Source organism: Neophocaena asiaeorientalis, unplaced genomic scaffold (assembly GCF_003031525.2).
Source record: "Neophocaena asiaeorientalis asiaeorientalis breed wild unplaced genomic scaffold, Neophocaena_asiaeorientalis_V1.1 scaffold134, whole genome shotgun sequence".
Lineage (NCBI taxonomy): Eukaryota > Metazoa > Chordata > Mammalia > Artiodactyla > Phocoenidae > Neophocaena > Neophocaena asiaeorientalis.
The window spans coordinates 26,833,640-26,857,522 of record NW_020185339.1 but is presented as its reverse complement, the minus strand read 5'-3'; the positions used below and the strand labels follow the sequence as shown (position 1 = coordinate 26,857,522).

Sequence of the window (23,883 nt, the reverse complement as noted above, 5' to 3'; positions counted from 1 at the left end):
CACCACAATGAAGCGTAGCCCCTGCTCGCCGCAACTAGAGAGAGTCTGTGCGCAGTAACGAGGACCCAACTCAGCCAAAAAAAAAAGAAAGAAAGAAAATAAAGTTAAAAAAAAGCAAAAAAACCCCGAAGCACTGTTACTTTATGTACCATTAGAAAGAAAAAGCATTGCCAATTAAACTGATAATGATTTCTTATCACTTGGAATTTTTATGTTACGTTTATTAAAAAGAGTCCTTTTGAAAAAAAAAGAGTCCTTTTGGACTTAGATGGAAATATACTTTTTAAAATATTTATTTATTTTATTATTTATTTACTTATTTATTTTGGCTGCGCCGGGTCTTAGCTGCGGCATGCGGGATCTTTAGTTGTGGCAATCAGACTCCTTAGTTGTGGCATGCATGCGGGATCTAGTTCCCCAACCAGGGATCAAACCCGGACTCCCTGCATTGGGAGCGTGGAGTTTTACCCACTGGACCACCAGGGAAGTCTGAAATATACATTTAAAAAATATATATATTTATTTATTTTTGGCTGCATTGGGTCTTTGATGCTACACGTGGGCTTTCTCTAGTTGCAGCAAGTGGGGGCTACTCTTCTTTGCCTCGCGCAGGCTTCTCATTGCGGTGGCTTCTCTTGTTGCGGAGCATGGGCTGTAGGCACGCAGTCTTCAGTAGTTGTGGTGCGTGGGCTTAGTTTCTCTGCGGCACATGGGATCTTCCGGGACCAGGGCTCAAACCCATGTCCCCTGCATTGGCAGGTGGATTCCTAACCACTGTGCCACCAGCGAAGCCCCTGAAATATACTTTTTAACATAAATTACTCTTGCACCTATATAGCAGGGAAAACATGGGTGAAATAAATTGCTTAAGAATTTCTTTAAATTTATCATATTCAGAGTCTGATTCTTGGAATCCCTTTTCAGCTTTGAGCTGTCAATGTTTTTCCACATGGACTCATCATCGGGGCCAATTTAAGGATTGGTGAGACAGCATTTCTTAAAAGCCTGCACTACTGAATTAATTATCTGTTGCTCTGTAAAAAATTACCCCAAATCTTAGAAGCTTAAAGCAACAAACATTTATTATGTTATAGTTTCTATGGATCTGGAATCTGGGAGCGGTTTAGCTGGTGTTTCTGGGTCAGGGTCTCTCATGAGCTAGCACTCAAGCTGGGGGCAGCAGAATCCACTTCCCAGCTCAGGCACGTGGGTGTTGGCAGACCTCAGTTCTTAGGTGACTGTTGGTTGATACCTCAGTTCTTCACCACGTGGGCCTCTCCATAGGCCGCCTGACTGTCTTCATGACATGGCAGCTGGCTTCCCCAATAAACAATCCAAGAGAGAGCCCAATCATTCAAGACAGAAGCCACGGTCTTTTTAATCACCTAATATTTGAAGTCACATAGCATGATTTCTTCCCTATGCTACTGGTCACAAAAACCAGCCCAGAACGATGTGGGAAGGGGCTACATAGGGTGTGACTAGCAGAAGGTGAGGACCATTGGGGACCATTTTGCTGGTTGCCAACCACATCCACTATTACCCTTGGGGTTTCCCTCTAAGCCACTGACATCCATTCTGGAAGTTTCGATGCTGGCAGATGATCTTGTCAGATCGTTGATAAAAATTTCTAGATATCAGTCAGGACTCAAAGAGTCCTTACATGGTTTGTGGAGTGAAACATCATGGGGTTGCCGTTGTCCTGTCATGACACCAGGAAAGCCACCAAAATGTGTACATGTGCAGCAAGGACAGCTAAGCACATCTGCTGTCTGGCTGACAGCAGGTTAAGGTGCTGTTGATGGTAAGATGTTTACTGATTTCAGAAATGTTATCATGTGACCAAATGTGCATTTCAGAATTCATCAAATACAATATTTTACATAAGATTGAGAAATGGTGGCTCCAGAGTTAACTCAGAGACTCAACACCTTCTTCAGGGACCCAGGTTCCTTCCATCTTCACATCTAACACCCTCAGCATATCTGCTGTGTCCCTGGATGGTTCCCCTCAAATCACAAAATGCCTGAATGCAGTTCTAATCATCCCATGTGGGCCCAACTATTCCCCTCAAGTGCCTCCTTTTGAGAACAAAGAAACCTTTCCCAGAGACATCCAGAAGATTTTCCCTCTTGCCTCATTGACGGGAAATTGTTACTGCCTGTGTTTGTCAGTTGCATATGTTGGCAAAACTCAGAGTGATTTAAACTAGATTGAAGTTTATTCTTTCTCACATAAAAGAAGTCTGAAAATAGGTGGTGCTGGTGTGCCGGCTCCATAGTTTCAGTATCATTGGAGACCCACCACCTAGCTTATGTGATTTCACTCTCAAATTCACCTCATGTTCCAAAGTAGCTGCTGGAATTCCAGCCATCAGATCCACGTTGTAGACCAGAAGTAGCAAAACACAGGGCCAATGTTTGTTCCTCAGCAGAGTCAGCAACCTTCTCAGATGGTCCACGAGCATTTCTATTTACATCTTGTTGGTCAGAACTTGGTCACATGGCCATATCTAGCTGCAAGAAAATCTAGAAACATTTTTCAGCAGAGCACTGTGTCACCCTAAATAAAATGTGACTCTTTTTTTTTTTTTAGATGTTGGGGTTAGGAGTTTATTAATTAATTAATTAATTATTGCTGTGTTGGGTCTTCGTTTCTTGTGTGAGGGCTTTCTCTAGTTGTGGCAAGCGGGGGCCACTCTTCATCGCGGTGCGCGGTCCTCTCACTGTCGCGGCCTCTCTTGTTGCGGAGCACAGGCTCCAGACATGCAGGCTCAGTAGTTGTGGCTCACGGGCCTAGTTGCTCTGCAGCATATGGGATCCTCCCAGACCAGGGCTCGAACCCATGTCCCCTGCATTAGCAGGCAGATTCTCAACCGCTGCGCCACCAGGGAAGCCCAACTCTTTATTATTAAGGAAGAAGACAGGAGAATGGATGTTAGGTGCTGCAATCTGTGTCGTCCACAGTCCTCTTGCTTAAACTAAGCCCTGGTCACGGGGCAGGATTACTAGGATTGACGTAGATGCATCAAGATTTACTCCTGGGTGGACACAGGTTACCTTCCTTGAGAGGTGGATCCCTGAACAAAACCCGAATTGTTTTGTTTTGTTTTCATTCATAGACATTTATTCCAGAAAAAGACTTAATAGTCACACAAAAATATTTTTCTTTTTTACATGAATATTTATGGCAGCTTTTTTTTTGTAATAACCCAAAACTGGAAAAGACCCAGATGTTCCTCAAAGGTTAATGGTTAAACAGGCTGTAGTACATCCATTCCATGGAACAATACTCAACAATAAAAGCAAACAATTGATACATGCAACGTGGATGCATTTTTTAAAAAAATTCTATTGGAGTATAGTTGATTTACAATGTTGTGTTAGTTTCAGGTGTACGGGAAAGCGGATCAGTTATACATCTACATATATCCACTCTTTCTTAGATTCTTTTCCCATAGAGACCATTACAGAGTACTGAGTAGGGTCCCTGTGCTATACAGTAGGTCCTTATTAGTTACCTATTTTTTATACAGTAGTGTGTATATGTCAATCCCAGTCTCCTAATTTACCCCTCCCCCCACTTCCCCCGGTAACCATAAGTTTGTTTTCTACATCTGTAATTCTATTTCTGTTTTGTAGATAAGTTCATTTGTACCCCTTTGTGAGATTCCACGTATAAGCGATATCATATAATATTTGTCTTTGTCTGACCTCACTCAGTATGACAATCTTTAGGTCCATCCACGTTGCTGCAAATGGAAAACCTGAATTGTTAACACTGAAGAAGCAGATAAAGCAGTCACTACTGGTTATTGACCAACAATCATTGCCCTTCCCCACCCTTCTTGCTAACAGAACCTTGATTTTGTTCAGGGACCGGACTGCCAGTTCTTCAGCAGAGGCTGAGCCCCTCCCCAGTCCCAGGGGTGAATCTGGATTAGTCTGAGACACCTGTGGGAATTCCATTCTCTCTACCAGTGTTTGGTTTAAGATTGGACGTGTAATGTGATCTTGGCCTATGACACATGAGGGGACGTTCTTTGGGAGACTTCTGGAAAGACTTCTCAGAGGCCAAAGGAGAAGCCCCTCTTCTTAGCTTCTGAATGTTGCTGTCTGCATGTGATATCTGGAACTGCGGAGCCATCTTGTGACTCTAAGAGAAGTTAGGGTACAAGGACAAAAACCAACATGATACAGATGGCAGAAAAAAGAGAACGCGATATGGTGGAATATTCATAGAATGGAATCCTACTCAGTGATAAAGATGAACTACCGATACATCCAACTATTTGGGTGAATCTCAAACACACTGAAGCAAAAGGGTCAGGCACAAACGAGTATATATAACATGATTCCATTCGTAGAAAGGTCTAGAACATGCAAGACTGACCTATGGAGGTAGGAATCAGATCAGTGGTTACCAGGGGGGGTGAGGGAGGGACTGACCACATGTGGTCACAAGAGGACTTTCTGGCATGATGTCAATGTTCCATATCTTGATTGGAATGGTGGCTACTAGGTATACATTTGTCAAAACTCATCAAACTGTACTTTTAAAATCTGTGCATTCTACTGCAGGTAAATTATATTTCAGTAAAGTTGACAAAAGAAATAAAAAAGAAACAAACAAGGAAGGAAGGAAGGAACACTGGGTCCTTCCTTGGCCCTTGACAACACTGTTGAGTCACTGAATTAACCAATAGTCCCACCTATTATGTCTTGCTTTGCAACATCATAAATAAACATCCTTGCTGTTTAGGGCATTTTTAAGTTGGGTCTTCTGTTAACTTGAAACCCAATTCGTCTTGTCAAAGTGGGGAGAGGCACCCAGAGATCAGGACACAGATCCAGCCTGGGAAACTGTGGGCTTCAAGGAACAGCTGAAAAGGTCAAGAGACTTGGGTGCTCCATCTGATCTGGTGGGGTCTGCTCCCCACCCCACCATCAGAGTGAGCCCAGTACAACTGGGGGTTTCTTCCCGCTGTTTCGCTGACCTTCTCCACCCCATTTGTAACATAGTGACCTATCAATCAAAGGACCTACTCTCAGACTTCTGGTGAGGATTAATTAAGAGAAAATGCAGGAAAGCTCTTAGCACAGTGCCTGGCACATAGTAAGGGCTCCATAAGGCTCTCGTCTTACCTCACCTGGCCCTCGTGAGGATTACCTGGGCCTGAACCAAGCGGGAGAGGTGGGAATAGAATTCAGAAATCTTTGGGAAGCAGATCCTGGAACTGTAAATGATTGATGACACCAAGGTCACAGGCTTGGGTGACAATGTAAATGGGAACGTTTCTCAGGATTTGGGCAAAGATTACCTGCAGTATCTGTTTTTATCACTAGGTAGATGCTGGTAAAGGGAGATAAGAAACATGGGAGGAGGAGGAGATTTGGAAAGTAAAAAGAAGAGTATAAGTTGAATTTGAGATGACTGTGAGCAGTATGGAGGGGTGGAAAAGAGCAAGGGCTCTGCCACCAAGTAGCTATGTGATCTTGGACAAGTTACTGCTTCTCTCGGAGCCTCAGTGTCAGAGTCTGTAAAATGGGAATTCTAAGAATACTAGAATACTATCTCATTAGGTTGCTCTAAAGATTATATGAAACTGTATATTTAAAGTGCTGAGCATAGTGCCTAGCACATAGTAGGTGCTCATTAAATAGCGACACTAATTTTCATCATCCGTTCACACCCTGCCTCATCTGCCTTGGCAGGCAGCCTCACACTGAGCTACTGCTTAAAGGGATGGAGAGTTTTGAGCTTACACTTCACCTTCTCCTGATTCAAACAGGGTGTCCCCTTGCAGAAGATTTCCTCTCCTTTTCTTTTTCTTTGACCCGTGCCTCCCTTCCTTCCAGGCTCTACTCTGCCCTCCCTCTTCCAGGAAGTCTTCCCTGACTAATGCCTCCCCCTTCCCTGCCAACCCCTCCACAAGCCTCCCTGTAGGGACTGGCTTCTCGGCCCAGAGTTCTGTCCACTCCCTTCCATTGCCCCTCCCTCGGTAAAGACCACTCCAGCTCAGATAAGGCCTGGACCCATGGGGAAGGACGCTGGCTCTCCACCACATCTCCAGTGGTTGAAAGCTCAGACAGGGGTGGGGGGCTGGTAAGGAGGAGGCCACCTGCCAGAGTGGCAGCAGACAGGCCAGCTAAATCCTTGACCTACGATTTAAGGGGTCGGCCATAGTTCAATAGAGCACTCCAGGCTGAGTCCCAGCTCATTCACACAGGTCATGGGGGTGAGGAGTAGGGAGGGGAGGAGGGCCATCTCCTCCAAAAGCCCCTTGGATTCATTCCCAGGCCTCGGAGGCGTAATCCAGCACCATGAAAACCCAAACCCAAAACCCTCATCCCCATCTGTGCAGAACCTCCATCTGAGAGGCCAAGTAGGGACCGGGAACCGGTAGGGGAGGCGGAAGAGCCGTGGAACGCATGGAGTCACAGAGCCTGGCACACAGTAAGGGCTCCTTAAGGCTCCTGTCTGTTTTAACCCAGAGTCCTTTGTTAGGTCCTGAGCCCCAGCATCTTTGCCCAGAGTTCCCAGGTCCGCCCTCCTCTCTGCTCCCCTCCTCCTTTGGAATTTTCCCCCAGAACTGGGCCCTACCAAGATTTGGGGGCAGGTCCTTTGAACAATGGGACTGTCCAATGGAATCCCACGTGCAAAACAGAGACATTTCCCTCGCCATAAATGCTAGTCAGGTCTCAGGATGAGGGCCAAGCCTGGGTCCCGCTCTCAGCCAGTCGCCCCTACCCTTGGGATTCCCCATCGCCCAGGTTTGCCCCCTGGGAGTGCTATGCAAATGAGATGCAAAGCAAGCCAAGATAGCCGTAGGGATTGGCTGACGCCGGAGACTTTGTCCGCCCAATCCCGGGCCTCCCGGCAGCTTGGGCTCCAGCACTCCATCCCACCCCACCCCACCCCCCGCCCCCCTCCATAAATCAGCTCCGTCAGCATTAATGGCTCCTGACTAATTGCCTGGACTCGGCTCCGGGCTCGGGTCGCCAGCATTAAAATTCAATCAGGCCCAGCGCTGAGCTATTAAATATTCATTGGGAGAGCTTCCCGAAACCAAGCTGGGGGATGGGGATGGATTGGGTTGGAGGGACTACCCGAATCTACCAGCTCCGGAGGGAGCTCCCTGTTCCTCCCCAGTACTCTCTCATATCCTACAACTGCTGCCTGATTTCTCTCTGGAAGTCCCTAAACCCTCTCTAGAGACTCCTGGGAGATTGAGCTGCCCTGCAGGAGTGTGGTGTTAAGTTATGCCGAGGGGCTGTCCTATTCCTCTGCCCTGCATCCCCTCCATGCCTGGGCACCTCACCCCATGGACCTCTCACCCAGTCAGTGCCCACTGTGGGTCATTATTAATGCCGGAACCTTAGGTCCCCTCAGGAGTAGAACAGCTCCAAGGCACAGATGACTTCGTCCTTAGCAGAGACCAGGAGGGGCCCCTATGTGCCTAGTCCTGCTGCCTTTGCCAGGGGCTTTGCTGGCGCTACTCTGGCCATCTTCAGCAGGCTGGAGAGAGCTCCAGGCTGGGCAGCCTGGTCTGTGCCGGAAGGGAGGAGGGTGCTCTGTGCAGTCCTCCTCTCCTCTCCCCTTCCCCCAGGAATGCAGCCTGTCTGAGCGCCTGGGCCCCTGGCCTGATGCTGAGCAGGCTGCCTGGAAGTTCTCAAGGAGGGTACCCAGGAGGAGGGGGCTGGGGCTGAGGGCCTGTAGGGGGTCATTGGGAGGGTCCTGGATTGAGCCGGAAGTGCATCCCCACTCACCCACCCACACATACAGACACACTATAGTTGGAGGGTTATGAAGAGGGTTTAGCAGGTGTGATGACAGCCATGGCCCAAAGGCTGGAGTGAACCACTCAAATAAGGACTGGGAATTTTCCTAGACCCTCCGTGTGGTATTGAAATACCGTGTGACGCAGCTCCAGTCCCTGGGCCTGGAGGTGTTTGAGTTAGGGGGAAGAGAGAGCACCAGGAAGTATGCTAGAAGAAACCTGTTCCCCTCCCCGGTTTTACAGAGAATCCTCAGGAGCAAACCACCTGTTCACAAGCCTCTTCCCCTGCCCTTTGGACTGCTCCCTGCTCCTGGTGCCTGAGGTCCTGCAGGAAATGAACTCTGTGGGGCATGGCAGAGGCTGTGACTGCCAGAGCCACAGAGCGCCTCATAGATGCTACAGGGGAGGGATGGAGGCCAAGGGTACCAGTTACTACAAGGCCAGAAGCAGCTCAGGGCGCCAGGAGGTGTGTGAAGTCCAGGGCATGCTGTTTGGGGGGATACTGGGAAGGACTTCTTGCTCTGATACTCTGAGATCATCAACCCTTGGCCCAGCAGGAAGCCTAGGATTCTGGTCTGAGAACCCCCAGTCCCCCAGAACTTAGGTGCTCTCCTAGCAGGAAATGGGGGTGGGGGGAAGCTGAGAAGCACCTCCTCTTCAGGACCCAGGCAGGCCCCCGAGCTGGGGCAGAATGTGTCTGGCAGCGATTACGTAGGGAGCTGGGGCTGGGAGGCCTCAGACTTCAGCAGGTCAGGAGTGACCTGAGCCAAGTGTCTGATTCCAAAGCCAGACGTCACAGGCAATCCAGGATTCCAGCTCACCCCACGTGTGGTTCCCATTAGGGCTGGCTGGGGTCTTCCTGAAGGCCAGGCGGATTCCTGAGCCCCTCCCCCAACACAGCCCCTCCCTCTTGGGGCTGTTTGGAGTATCTTACCCAGTTCTTCCAGGTGGCCTGCTAAAGTGCAACCTTGGGGATTTTTTGGGGCATCCCACTCCAAATAGGTCTCCCTGCCCAGTAGATGATGTTTTTGCAGTGTCAGAGGGGACAAAGGGATAGGCAACTTCTAACCCCCCAGGGAAGGCTAATCCCTGAAGACCCTACACTGTGCCTGGGGCCTTCCCTCCCCTCCAGGTTAGCTGCTTTTGTTCAGGCCTCAGCCCCTCTGGTCCTGACACTTACAACTGCCCTCACTGACCAGGCCTTTCCTCCATAATGCCCCTGAGTGGGCATTCTAAAACCCAGGCCTGTTATTCAGATCATTTCCCTCTTACAAAACTTCCAAGAGCCTTCCGGTATGTTTGCATCCTCAGATATATCTGTGCTATGTGTGTTTTAGACACACACCATTTTAAAGATTTAAAAAATAGTTGTCAACATTTAAAAACCAGGAGGCAACACATAAAAACCTACACTTGTAATTTTTCTTGAAAATAGCTGACAATACTAAGCTCACAGGCTGGCATGGCAACAACTGGCCAGAGCTGAGTAGCAACTGGTCTTCCAGAAGGGATCCCTGGGGCTGACGTGAGCACCACAGTCCCCACCAGTCCCTATTGTCTCCCAGGTCTGAGGCCCAGATGAGTGAATGGTCTTTTTAATCACTGGGCTGGCACTGACTTTTATATCTTACTTCCTGTCAGTTTCACTCCTTCCAGCATCTTATGTTCCTTTCTGTCCCTTCCCATGCTGACACTTCAATTTGCTGCAACAAACCCAAGTCGAAGGTATGTGTCTCTTCAGCTTCCTTCACACACCTCTCTGCTCCCTTTCCTAGTCAGCTCCTCTCCCCCAACACTCCTGCTCCAGACACATCACTACCTTCAGAGTCCCGAGTCTGCACATGCTGTTCTTTTTTTTTTAATTTTTAAATTTTTAACACTTTTTTGAAGTATAGTTGATTTACCATGTTGTGCCCATCTCTGCTGTACAGCAAAGTGACTCAGTTATACACATATACACATTCTTTTTTGTTTGTTTGTTTTTGGCCTACGGAATGTGGGATCTTAGTTCCCAGACTAGGGATGGAACCTGCGACCCCTGCGGTGGAAGCTCAGAGTCTTAACCACCAGGGAAGTCCCTACATTCTTTTTTTTTTGGGGGGGAGGGGATGTGCTGGGTCTTCCTTGCTGCGCATGGGCTGTCTCTAGTTGTGGTGCAGGGGCTACTCTTCGTTGAGGTGCGTGGGCTTCTCATTGTTGCAGAGCCCAGGCTCTAGGCACACGGGCTTCAGCAGTTATGGCTCAGGGGCTCTAGAGCGCAGGCTCAGTAGTTGTCCTACATGGGCTTAGCTGCCCCGAGGCATGTAGGGTCTTCCCGGACCAGGGATCAAACCTATGTCCCGTGCACTGGCAGGCGTATTCTTAACCACTGGACCACCAGGGAAGTCCCTTACACTCTTTTTAAATATTCTTTTCCATTTTGGTTTATCACAGGATATTGAATATACGTGCTGTTCTTCCTGCCCCACGAACTTCTATTTCTCCTTCCAGCCCAAACCCAGAAGCCTCCTGATGCCTCCGGCAGGCAATACCTTCAGGTTGTCCAGTGGTCCCTAGGATTCCAGAACATCTCACACTGCATCCCCACCCTATAGTGACAGCCCCTCCAGGGTTGGGAGCAGACCTGCTGAGCATCCCCACGGCTCACCTGTGTTGAGGAATCAGACCATCAGGTGGGTGATGGGGATGGTTGCGGGGAGGGGCTGTAGCTCCGCCCCTCTGGAACTGGCCTCAGTGGCAAACACAGGTTTGTTGGAGTTGGCAAGGTTGCAGGAGGGGAGGCAGCAGGTGTTCTGTGCTGCGAGGTGAGGTCCGAGGATCTTGGCAGGAAGGACACCTGTGTCACCCAGGGACCTTGACATGAGAAGGTGGATGAGGGCTTGATATATATGGGAGCCTAATCTCACTCGGGATCACCTGTGCTTCTGCTCCTACCCCTGAGGGTGTGTGTGAAGATGTGTAAGCATTTGGGCAGTGGTTCCTTGCGCCAGGGCAGTGGGGTACTCTGCCCTGTGAGCACCCCCAATGCCCCCAGAGCTGCCATCAGTACAGGGATGGAGAGGACAACATCCTCACCGCTTGAAGCTCTTGTTGCAGAGACCCCAGGAGATGGGCTTGAAACCAGTGAGGCTGCTAGCTCGCATCATCTGTTCCCTGGCCTCCTGTCCCTAGCCCACCCCCCTCTTCCCCAGCGGAGTCTCTGCTTCCTCAGGGTCCCCAGCTGTCACAGCACCTTCCACAGGACCAATCAACCCCTGTCATCACTCCCCCTGCCCCGGGGGCTCCCCAAGACCAGGGGAGGGCCTGATGCTCCTGGTATCCCCAAGACTAGCAACTAGCCCTCTGTGGAATCACCCGAGAAGTAGATACTGGGGTATCCCCGTTTTACAGTGGAGGAAACGGCTCTGAGCGGAGAAGGAACGTATTCAAGATGCCCCACCCTTGCGGAGTAACTGGGGGAGAATTTCAGCCCGGCCTGAGGGAGGCGTCCGAGAGCCAAGTTCTGTCTCCTCCACCCAGCCTCTTCGAGGGGGTTCCAGGCCCTCCCCTGGGTTCCTCACCCTCCCTTCCCCTTCCACCCACACCAGTCACAGCCGTCCTGTTCAGAGATTGATGCGTTAATATCCCAAAGCAAGACTTGACCACGGACCAATGCGTGCGTCAGCGAGTTGAGGAGGGACAACCCCCAGGATGCTTCAGAAGTCTCGACCCCACCAGGAGCAGAACCTGAACACTGGGATTCTGTGTCTTGTAAAGCTGTGTGACTCCAGCAGGGGAATCCACGTCCGCAGCCAAAGAGAGGCGGGTCGGGGCGCTCTCGGCACCCCACAGCATTCGCCCCAAGGCGGGTTCGCGGGTCACCCCTGAGCTCCCGCCCTCCCCTCCCGAGCCGGGGGTGCGCGTAAGAGCGGGGCGTTCGGAACGCTTCAGCCCCTCCCCCAGGCTTGGGGGAGGGGAGGGAGGAGGGAGCAGATGGCGGCAATTACCGCTCGGACCCTTCCCCGCCCTTAGCCTGAGGCCGGAAGATCGGCCTCGCAAGCTTTCGCGGGCGGGAGGGGCGGCGGCCTCTGCGGCCCGGAACCGACTGGGCCGCGAGCGGGGTGAGGGGCGCAGGTCCGGGAGAGGACTTCCTTCCCCCGGGAGCGGGGCTGGGAGATTCCCTTAGGAAAAGCCAAGCCCTCCCGTCCCGCTCCCAGCCCGAGTCGGCTCAGGCCGGTTGTCCCTCCAAGCCCCGCGCCTGTAGGTCTCAGAGCTCCTAGGGTGTTCAGGTCCGGGCAGGGGTTCAGGCTGGGGAGAGGGGAGCTGGACGGTTGTGCAGGTTGTGATCTAAACAAGGGCCGGGAGTTTAGAATGGGGTCCGAAATCCAAGCTCGGGCCTCGGCAGGAGCTGACTCTGGAGGAAGGCAAGGGGCACCTTTTCTCACTGAGGGATGGAAGGAGCAAGCCCGGACTGCCCGTGCTTTAGGGCAGCGGACTGTGTGCCGGAGCGCAGATGGCTCGAGGTGGCCTGTGTGGGGCAGGGGCAGGGCCAGAGAGAACAAGAGGGCTCTCAAGACCCAGGACACAGCTCTACAAACTGGGCTTCCCTGGCCCTTTCTCTCTTCCCGAATTACTCTCCCATCCTTCCCTTGTCCAGCTCATTAGCAAAATTTGGCCCTTCTGTCTCTAAGCTATATCTTGGATCAGACCCCGCCCCCAACCTCTCCAGCATGTAAGCCCCTATTACTCCTACTTCCTTGCACAGCTTCAGAGGCTTCTGTCTGCTCTCCTGGTTCCCCAACAGTCAACTCATACAGCTGCCAGGGGGGGCATTAAAAATACCAATCAGAAAACAAATCAGAGCATGTCACTCCCTGCTAAACAACCTCCGTGGCTTCCTCTGGAAGAGAGCCCCAACTTCACCCTGGCGCCTGCCTATGCCGACGTCTCCTCCAGCATTCCCCCCTCTGCCTAGGCACTGCTCACCCTGGCTGCCTTTCTGTTCCTTGAACTAGACAAGCTTTTCCCCACCTCTGGCCTTGGCCTTGCAGGTCCCTCTGCCTGGAATGCTCTGCCCAGCTCCTTCACAGGTATGTCACCTCCCCATCAGCCCTGACCACACTACTGAAGCAGCCCCACACCCATCTGCCTGATGTACTGTGTCACTTAACCTCATCCGTGTCTTCCACAGGACTCACCACTTTCTGTAACTATCCTCTTCGTTCACTTGGTCTGTGGTCTGTTTCACCCACCAGAATGTCAGCTTCATGAATTCAGGTGTCTTTCTTGTTCTCTGCTAGCATGATGCCCAGCTCAATATTTCCATACATTTCAGGAATGCGGGAGTCCCTGGGAAATGAACTGGACACTAGTCTATCTGGTTACTCTAAGGGGTGTGCTCCCTGGGGGGGCCAGCTGCAAACCGCTGTGTTCACCCAAATGCCTCATATACATGGGCAGGCCTGTGGTTTCCAGTCACGGTAATCTTAGCAGCCAACACTTACTGAGCATTTACTATGTGCCAGCCATTAGGTGCTTTACATGGCTTAATTAATTTAATTTGTATGACAAAGTACCTACTAATATCCTCAGTTTACAAGTAGAGACACACAGACACACACGATGTGTGATCGTTCAGCAAACATGCACACGCATCTCAGCATTGGGTTCATTAATTTTCATCGCACAATAGATGCGTGAGATGAGTAATATACGGTTGAAGCTGGGGCATTTAATAACTACCGCAGCAAGGTGGAACAGAACAGGAGAACGGAACACCAGGGAAGGGTCAGCATGGGGGCACAGGGCTAGTGAGTAGAAGAGGACGTGTAGGCCACAGCCTGTGCCCTTGCTCTGGGTCCCCACAGCACTCAGAGGTGCAACTGTGATGCAGAGGCAAGGGCCTGGGTCCTGGTGTTCTGCCCTCCGCCAAAGGGCAACCACTTACCTTCTCAGCGCCATATTAACGAAGCGTCATGGGAGGCATACACAATACCTAACTCCCAGAGCCCTGGGCAGGATTACATTAAAAAATGCCCTAGGGGCTTCTCTGGTGGCGCAGTGGTTGAGAGTCCGCCTGCCGATGCAGGGGACACGGGTTCATGCCCCGGTCCGGGAGGATCCCACATGCCATGGAGCGCCTGGGCCCGTGAGTCATGGCCGCCGAGCCTGCGCGTCTGGAGCCTGTGCTCCGTAACGGGAGAGGCCCGCTTAACGCAAAAAAAAAAAAAAAAAAAGCCCTAACCTATAAGGAAAAGTATCTGGAAAGAAAAAGAAAAGATATATATGTATGTATAACTGAATCCCTTTGCTTTATGCCTGAAACTAATACAACATTGTAAATCAACTATACTTTAATCCAAAAAAAAAAAAATTGCTTGTGAAAGTACTTCATCAGCTGCAGAGGACTTGCTGAGGAAAGAGATCAGGGTACAGGTTGCCAGCCTGAAAAACTGGGGTTAGAGCTACACTTTTGGTGCCTCTAAGTCACAGCCTGCTGTTGTGTGCTCCTCCAGGGCGGGCCAGGCTCTGCCTCTGTCCTTGGCCTGGCACAGTTAGTAATCAATGAGTGTTTGTTGAGTGAATACACGTGTTTGTTGAGTGAATGCCTGGCTTGAGGGAATGACCAGGGGATGAGTAAGAGAGGGAAAATAAATACTGTGATGTGTTGACACCCAAACTCAAAGATAGAGTGAACGGAACAGGGACTAGAGACACCCTCTGCCCCTGAGCCTGTTTCTTCATCTGTCAAAAGCAGTGGAAAGGCTTGGCCCACCGTTCTCTCTGAGCTCCAGCGTGGATTAGATGAGATGCAGCAGGTCCATGGAGGCCCCCCCTTTGCTGTCTATGCTGAGCTGAAGTGTCCCCTCCCCCGACATCCCTGTCCCCTGGAATTTATAGACTCTTCATTGTCCTGCACAAAGGCCTTCTTGGGGAGGAGATGGGGTGGGGGAGGAGACTGGGGAACTAAAAAGTCAGAGGCTGAGTAACAGCCGGCCACACCCGAGGCCCCATAAATCTGCCCCAGCTCCCTGTAAGATGGACTTCCTTTGCCTTCACCCAGAGCAGCTTGCAGGGCTCGGGCTGCTGGGATCAGTTCATCCTCCCAGCAGCTCTGGAGCCTCATCAAGGTGGAGGTGTGACGGGCGTGAAGACAAGACCCTGCGAGTGGTGGGGGACTCCTACTGTTTTATCCCTCTTATGTCAGAAAGTCCTTTCCCCCATTTCGTTCCCCTCCCTTGCGCGCCCTGTAATTCTAGTCCACTGCTGTTGGTTCTGAGCAGAAAAGTGAGCGTTCTGTGGGTATTCTGAGTCCAGACCCCAGAAAACAGCCTCTTCCCCAGCTCCGGCCTCTCAGGGAGAGAGGGTCGGGGCTGAGAGTAGAATCGGCAGATGGCGCAAGGCTAACAGATGACATGGAAAACAGAATTACTCAGATGTTCTGTCCCTCCATCTTCCCCCCAGAAGGGATGGTCTTCAAACTGGAAAGAGATAATGATATCAATTGGGAGGGTTGAGGAGGAGAGAAAGGGAAGCTACAGGGTACAGGGGACCACAAACCAGCACGGAAAAGACCCGGCTTGGTAGCCCATCCCTGCCACTCACCAGCTGGGTGATCTCAAGCAGGTCCATTAACCTCTCAGAGTCTGTGTTTCTTCATCTATAAAATGGGTCGATGAAAGAACCCTGCCTTACCTTCTCACTGGCTTTTATGAAGATGATGTGGATTTTCCTCTTTGTAAAATGGGCTTTACAACTTGTGAAGGTGTAAAAATGTAACAGGTTACTTATAAACTGTAAGTGTCAGCACCTTAATTGTTTGTAAAATTATTTTTTAAACATTTTTTCTTACGAAATAAAATGGAGTAGAAAACATTAGAGCGTGCCACAACTACTGAAGCCTGCACGCCTAGAGCCCGTGCTCTGCAACAAGAGAAGCCACCGCAATGAGAAGCCCTCGCACCGCAACAAAGAGTAGCCCCTGCTCACGGCAACTAGAGAGAGCTCGCGCACAGCAACAAAGACCCAACACAGCCAAAAATAAATAAATAAATTAAAAAAACAAAAACAAAAACCATCACAGTGCATCACATAGTTTTATAAAACTTTGCTTTTAGTTATATGTATGTTCATGTGTCCTGAGGCTGAAGGTAGATGTATTTACTGTGGGTGATGGTCAAAAAAGTTTGAAACATTCCAAATGGAGGAGATCCTTTAGTGATATCTCCAGAAAAGAATAGTGGATGGATGGAAGCTAACAACAAGAAATGCACCAGGGGGCTTCCCTGGTGGCGCAGTGGTTGAGAGTCCGCCTGCCGATGCAGGGGACACGGGTTCGTGCCCCGGTCCGGGAAGATCCCACATGCCGCGGAGCGGCTGGGCCCGTGAGCCATGGCCGCTGAGCCTGCACGTCCGGAGCCTGTGCTCCGCAACGGGAGAGGCCACAGCAGTGAGAGGCCCGCGTACCGCAAAAAAAAAAAAAAGAAATGCACCAGGTGAAACATATATGTAATTGGTGGTGGACTGTGGAACCCCGGGCTGGGAAGATGAGCCCTGAGAAGCTCAGTATAACTGAGGTTGGTGGCGATGGGTGGGGGGGCTTACTTAGGACCTATCTGCTCTCTCGGTGCGTAAGGAGGCTCTCTTTGCTTTGTAAAATGCCCGGGGCCTGAATCCTGAGGATGCTGACCCTGAACACCTACTAAGCCATGGATGCTGCTCCTTCAGCATGGTCCTGAGCTGAGCCAGCAAGAATGGGCTGGTCAGTGAGAACCTTGAGCTCCTGTGCCTGGACCCCTCCCCCAAAAAGTCCACTGAGAGTGCAGCAGGTACGATGTAGTGTCGGGCAGGACCCCCCTGCCTGAACTTCACCCATGACCCTCATCCCCACCCCCACCCCCGGGGCCACAGTCTAGTGATGGTGAACTGGTCAGAGGGGGCCCTAAATCAACCCCAGGCTTCCCTGGTTGGCGTTGAGTTACGAGCTGTGGGTTTTGTGATGTAGATCGTGGTTGGGGAGGAGGGGCCATGACCTACGGCAGGTCACACAGGACCCCCAGAAGGGGCCAGAGCTGGGGTCAGAGGCCATCTCCTCCATTCTCCGCCCTACCCTGCTGGGTACCATTCCTAGTCCTTAAGCTGGGTTGGGCCATTTCCCTACTGACCTCTGGCCCCAGCTGTACCTGCCACCAGACCTGTAGGATAGGAATAGGGGGGCTCATGCTGGAAAAAGATCCTGAAAGAAAGGAAGAGGATGAGATGAGAGGACACTTGGCTCCTGACGGGTGACTGGTCTGTGCTCCAAACTGGACCCAAGCGCTCTTTCTCAGCTCTTTATCTGAAGATTTGCCACTGTGCTCTCCCCCAGACTCCCCCTTTTTCTCTGATTGAATTCCACATGTCAAGACTCCTGCAAACCCCAGCCCGGAGGATTAGATGGCTGGAGATATGGCATGACGGTCAGAGAGCAAGATAGAGAGAGAATCAAGCCGGTGCTCCAAACAATGCATATTATCAGGGCTTAAGAGAGAGAGTTAGAGGGGTCAAAAGATGGAAAGACCCAGACAGAAAGATGAGAAAGATCAAAAACTGAAAAGATGGAGACAAGGTGAAGCCAGACAGAAGGCAGTGAAGAAAACTAAGCTGAAGAGAAACTGGAGTGGCAAGAAAAGAGCATTCTGGTAAACTCCTGTCAGACCCCAGCAGCTCAGAGATCAAAAGGAGGATAACCTGCACAATTCCTTCACTGTTAATCCTTAAGGCCGCCACACGGAGACTCCAGAAGGAAATGTACCTCACAGAAAGTTACCTGTATGACCCAGGATGTTATCCATTATTTGACACATTAACCAGGAACCTCCACTCCCCCACTGCCGCAATCATCTCTATCAGCAAAGACATACACAGGAAGGGTCAAGACCCAGGCTGAGGAACTGAGCAGGGGTTGGGGAGGGACACAGAGGTCTCCCGAAGCCTGGACGGGGCACCTCCAAATGGGCATCGCTGCAGATGGAATGTAAAAGAAAACTCATGAAACTTCTGGGTGCCCGGACAAGCTGACGAATGATGACCTACAAAAATAATTCTCCTGTCCTTTGTGGTTTGCGCCACAAATCGAACTCCACCACTCTACCCCTGTGCACTAGTCCTGCCAAGACCCTGCACCTGCCCCCAGCACCCTCTGCTATAGCCTCCACTCTGTTGGGTGGGGATGCTCTCCCAATCCCTGCACAGGGCTGCCACCTGCTGGCTGAGAGTGGCCTTTCAGAAACAGGACCCTTGCAGAGGCTGGGGGGTGGTGTGTACTGAACTGGCAGGAGCTTCTCAAGGCTTGCGGGAAGAGAATTCGCAAAGCAAAATGTGAAATCCCCTTTACCTAGCTAGATGTTCCTGGGGCCTCTCAGCACAAGTTAAAGGCTCCTATCCTTTTAGTACAGTCACTCCTGAATGGTGCTGAGGGGTTCTTCAGGCCGGAGGACAGCCTCAGGAAATTCACATTTCCTGAGTGGCGGACCCTGTGCTAGATGCAGGAGACAGAGGGACCAAGGTGAGGGAAATAGCCAAGTATGAGATTAACGATAACTAGTGTGAAAAGCACCAGAGCCAAAATATATGCCTGACACAAACTAGGTTTCAATTAATAGTTATTGAGTGAATGAATGAATTTCTGAGATAGCACTGAGCAATGATGAACTCTGTACAGCAGAGGTTGTGGAGGAAGAGGAGGAAATAGGGAAATCTTTCTGATTCTTTTCTTTTCCCCTTTTGTTATCAAGTAGTAATTATCCTGGTGGAAGATTCAAACATTAAAAAGCAAAATATGAAGGTCCCCTTTCATCTCATTCCTATCCCCCTCCTTAAGTGAATCAATGCCAACATTAAAAAAAAAAAATTATTTATTTATTTGGTTGCACCGGGTCTTAGTTGTGGCAGGTGGGCTCCTTAGTTGTGCCTCGCAGGCTCCTTAGTTGTCGCTCCAGGGCTCCTTAGTTGTGGCATGCAAACTCTTAGTTGCAGCATGCACGTGGGATTTAGTTCCCTGACTAGGGATCAAACCAGGGCCCCCTGCATTGGGAGCACTGAGTCATAACCACTGCGTCACCAGGGAAGTCCCCACTGCCAACATTTTAATGAGCTTCATTCTTTACAGTAGTCCTCGACTTTGGCTGCACACTAGAATCACATGAGGAGATTTTTAAAATCCCCTTGCTCAAGTTGTGCCCCAGACCAATTACCTCAGAATCTCTGGGGTGCGTCCCGGGCATCACTATTTTTTTTTTAATATTTATTTATTTATTTGGGCTGTGCCCGGTCTTAGTTGCAGCACTTGGATCTTTAGTTGTGGCATGCGAACTCTTAGCTGCGGCATGCATGTGGGACCTAGTTCCCCGACCAGGGATCGAACCCAGGCCCCCTGTATTGGGAGCGTGGAGTCTTACCCACTGGACCACCAGGGAAGTCCCCAGGCATCACTATTTTTAAAAATCCTCAAGTGATTACACTGTGCAGCCAATGTTGAGAACTACTGTTTCAGGCCTTTCTATGCATTACTTACATATATGTAAGCGGCCAACTGTGCACGGGCACACACACACACACGATATATATATTACATTGAGTTTTTCTTCTCAATTAACATTTCTCAGAGATATTTTCGAGCAATCCATATGGATCTATCCCTTTTTTTGGCCATGCTGCACAGTATGTGGGATCTTAGTTCCCCGACCAGGGATCGAACCCGTGCCCCCTGCAGTGGAAGTGTGGAGCCCTAACCACTGGACTGCCAGGGAATTCCCCTATCTTTTTTTTTTTTTTAATGAAGGCAAAATCTACACGTGCATATTTTCCCAAGCCCTTCCTCTACTGATGAACATTTAAGTGGTTTCTAAATTTTTTTACTAATACAAATAACACTGCAAAGTTATACACAGTATATCTTTGTTCACATATGCAAGTGCTGTTTTGGGAAAGATTTCTAAAATCAGAATTTCTGGATTAATGTGTATGTACATTTGTTATTTTGATAGACACTGTCAAAATGCTTTCCAAAAATATTTACTAATTTACATTCTTCCAACAGTGTAAGCATTTAATATTACTAGTGTTTAATTTTTGTTAAGTTGATGGTCCAGAGTAATATTGATATTTCATTATTTTTTTAAAATATATTTATTTATTTTTGGCTGCGTTGGGTCTTCGTTGCTGCGCGTGGGCTTTCTCTAGTTGTGGCGAGCGGGGACTACTCTTCGTTGCCGTGCGTGGGCTTCTCATTGCGGTGTCTTCTCTTGCTGCAGAGCACGGGTTCTAGGCGTGCGAGCTTCAGTAGTTGTGGCACGTGGGCTCAGAAGTTGCGGCTCACGGGCTGTAGAGCGCAGGCTCAGTAGTTGTGGCGCACAGGCTTAGTTGCTCTGCGGCGTGTGGGATCTTCCCAGACCAGGGCTCGAACCCGTGTCCCCTGCATTGGCAGGCGGATTCTTAACCATTGTGCCACCAGGGAAGTCCCCATTACTATTTTAATTTGCCTTTTCCTGCTTACTTGTGAGATGAAGTATCTTTTCATATATTTATTTTGGCCATTTGTATTTCTTCTATGAATTAATTACCATGCCTTTTGTCCATTTTCCTATTAGGTTGATTTTTAATTATGATTAGAGGAAATTTTATTTCCAATAATATGACCGGCTGGACTCTGGACTAATCTTTCGGAGTAAAACAGTAAAAATGCAAGTTAAAATACAAATTATTTTAAAAGCATTGAAGAGTTGGCCAGATAGCAAGAATTTATTAGGTTAAAATCTAAGGGAAGGCAGAAACTCAGGGAAACAGAGCAAAGAATATACTTTAGCTTGAGGACAGCTGTTGAATTAGGCAAACTTGAGCTTCAATTTCCATAGCCTTTATATCTGACAGAATCAAGGTGAGGAATTTCATAGAAGATTTCTGTAAAAAGCTAGGAGTCCAGGGCTTCCCTGGTGGCACAGTGGTTGAGAGTCCACCTGCCGATGCAGGGGACACGGGTTCGTGCCCCGGTCCGGGAAGATCCCACATGCCGCGGAGTGGCTGGGCCCGTGAGCCATGGCCGCTGAGCCTGCGCGTCTAGAGCCTATGCTCCGCAGCAGGAGAGGCCACAACAGTGAGAGGCCCGCACACTGCACAAAAAATTTTAAAAATTAAAAAAAAGAGTAAAGAAAACTACAGCCTGGTTGATTTCACTGGGAAGAGTAACAAATATTAAGGAACAAATAATCATGATCCCCTCACAGACTCTTCCAGAAAAGAGAGAATGAGACAATACTTCTCAACTTACTATATGAGCCTATTTTATGAATTATTATTTTATGATATCAAAACCTGACAAGGGTGGTAAAAAGTGAGAATTAGAGGCCAATTTCATCCATGAATATAGGTGCAAAAATCCAAAAGCATTTATAGATAAATTATTAAAATCAATAAGAAAGTTTAGAAAGCTTGTTGCATATAAAATTAATATGCAAAATATATTCTATTCGAATAAAACATAAAATAGAATGTAAAAATAATATATAGAAATATAGAATATAGGAATAAGCAGTTAGAAAATATTAATAAAATTAATAAAAGGATACTATTTACCTACCATCAGAATGTATGTAGGAAAAAATCTATCAAAACATGTACAATATAAAATGTTCTATTAGTCAACCACATATCAGTACTTTAACACACACAAAAAGCTGATTTCTCACTCTCATTCACTCAAAATCTGCCATGTGTCTGGATGATTATCCAGGTAGCAATTCGGTAATTCAGGTTGCTTTGATCCTGTGGCTCCACCATCTTGCCATGAGGCATCCTCTGCCATCACCAAGGCAGGAAAAAAGCTGCTGGAGGGTCTTACATTAGCAAGTGAATGCATAGGTTCAAAAGGGACATTGTCGATTCCACTCACAACCTATTAGACAAATTAGCCACACAACTTCGCTTAGTTGCAAGAGAGCTGGGGAAGTATAATCTTCCATATGTCTGGAAGAGATAGAAGAACTGAATACGGGTGGGCACAATGTCTCTAGCACAGACCTTTAGGGAGAAAACTATAAAATATTGAAGACCTTAAAGAAATCTAAATAAACAGAAGATAGACCATGTTTAAGGATTAGAAGATTCAATATTACAGAGGTATCAGTTTTCTTTAAATTGATCTACAGATTAAATAGAAGAGTCTCTTATATGGTCGCAGACAGGTGTTCATTGCAAAGCTGGAGTCACCTGAAGGCTCAACTAGGCTGGATGCCTAAGGTGGCTCACTCCCGTGATGCTGTTGATGCCGGCTGGAGGCTGGAAACTCAGCTGGGGCTGTCAACTATGGCACCTACAAGCTGGACTTCTCACAGCATGGTGGCTGCATCCTGAGAGGGAATAACTTGAGAGTGACTTCCAAGGGGGAAGCTGAAAGGTTTCTTCTGATCCAGCTTCAGATATCACACAGCATCACTTCTGCCATGAGCCCCTAAGACCAGCCAGGTTCAAGGGAAAGGTAAATAGAACACCTCCCAGTAGGAGAAGTGTCAAAGGATTTGTGGCTGTCTTCAGTCTGTCACATTTGACAAACATTCAAAATACCAATAGTTCAAAGGACCAAGAGTAGTCAAGACATTGTTAAAGGAGAAAAAGAAAGTGGGAATACTTGCTTTGGCAGACACCGTGATTCATTTTAAAGCTTCAGTACTTAGGACAGTGTGATTTGGGCCCAGGTATAGACAAATAAACCAGGTACTTCTCTGTAGTTCCTTCATCTTTAACATATGGCTTCTGCCTCATGGTCCTAGATGATTGCTTTAGCGCCAGCTATAACTTCTGCAGCCAGAAGGCAAGATGGTGAAGACGAGAAGAACACACTCCCATCGCATTAAAGATACTTCTAGAAACTGAGCATACCATCTCCACTTACAAAGAGTCAATTTAGGCCAGAGCTTAATCACATAGTCATACTCAATGCAAGGATGGCTAGAAAATGTAACCTCTAGTTGGGTAGCCTGTGTCCAGCGAGAGAATTCTATTACATACAGTCCACAAACACGTGAAGAGATGTGCAACAATATTAGTTATTAGGGAAATGCAAATCAAGACCATAATGAGATACCACTTCACATCCTTCTAACTGGCAAAAATTAGAAGGCTGACAACACAAGAGTGGAAGAAGCCTCACAGGGTCTTTTACATTTACTGGGTTCAGTTATAAATGGTACAAACAATTTGGAAAACAAGTTTGCATTATCTTCTAAAATTGTATAATTAAATGATTTTTGACTCAGCAATTCCACTCCTAGAATACTCTTGCATACACAATCATGCAAGAGCGTTTGATGAGAGGCTGGGCGGACTCAGGCCTGGGGCAGCGTGGACACTCTGGCCCCGGTCCGGTGGCGACGGCAGAGGCCAGGGGAGCTGCAGATTCCGGGGAACTGGAAAATGGCCTGCAGGAGATTGGAGGCAGCTGCTCAGGAGCAGGGCTGCCTCCAGGTGAAGGCGAGCACCCTGGAATCCTGGAGCCGGGAGGAGCACGAAGGACACACAGTGGCCAGGGGAGACCAAGTGTGGGGATTCCTCGGCTCAGCCTTGCTCCAGATGCACTGCGGGGGAATCTGGACATTTTAACCATACAGAGAATTGTTAGAAGATGCAAGCTGAAAAAGGAAGATTCCAGTTGTGGTTTGGAGCCCTCGTGTGCCAGCAAATGTAAATCTCTCATGGATGGATGTGGGTGCCCACCTGTTCAAATAGCAGCCCGGTTTGTCCTCTCCGCCAGGTACTCCCATGGGCCTCTGCGCCAGAGCCAGGAGGATCCCGTCACTTCAGAAGAGCCTCCAAATGTTATTGCTCACTAGGCCTCCTTTCAAATGCATCTTGCCTGAGAAGATCAATTGCATTATTTAAAAGTTTAAGAAAATTCAGTATCAAACATCCTGTGAGGTTTGAGAGTCCTGTGGCTTATGGACCCATAACTAGATGTAGCCCTGCTTTATAATTTTCCATTGTTTTATGGATGTATCCAGGGCTATGTACTCTTTTTAAACTAAAAGTCTTATTTTTATATTTAAAATGCACTATAATCTTCAACTGAATTTTACTAAATGCTGGTACCCGGT

General features: G+C 48.8%; 1 pseudogene; it reads left to right on the top strand.

Annotated features, from left to right (window-relative positions):
* The window catches only part of LOC112393989 (uncharacterized protein C10orf143-like), a 53,123-nt pseudogene extending 29,712 nt beyond the window's left edge, over positions 1 to 23,411 (top strand).
* Positions 23,412 to 23,883: the final 472 nt, after the last annotated feature.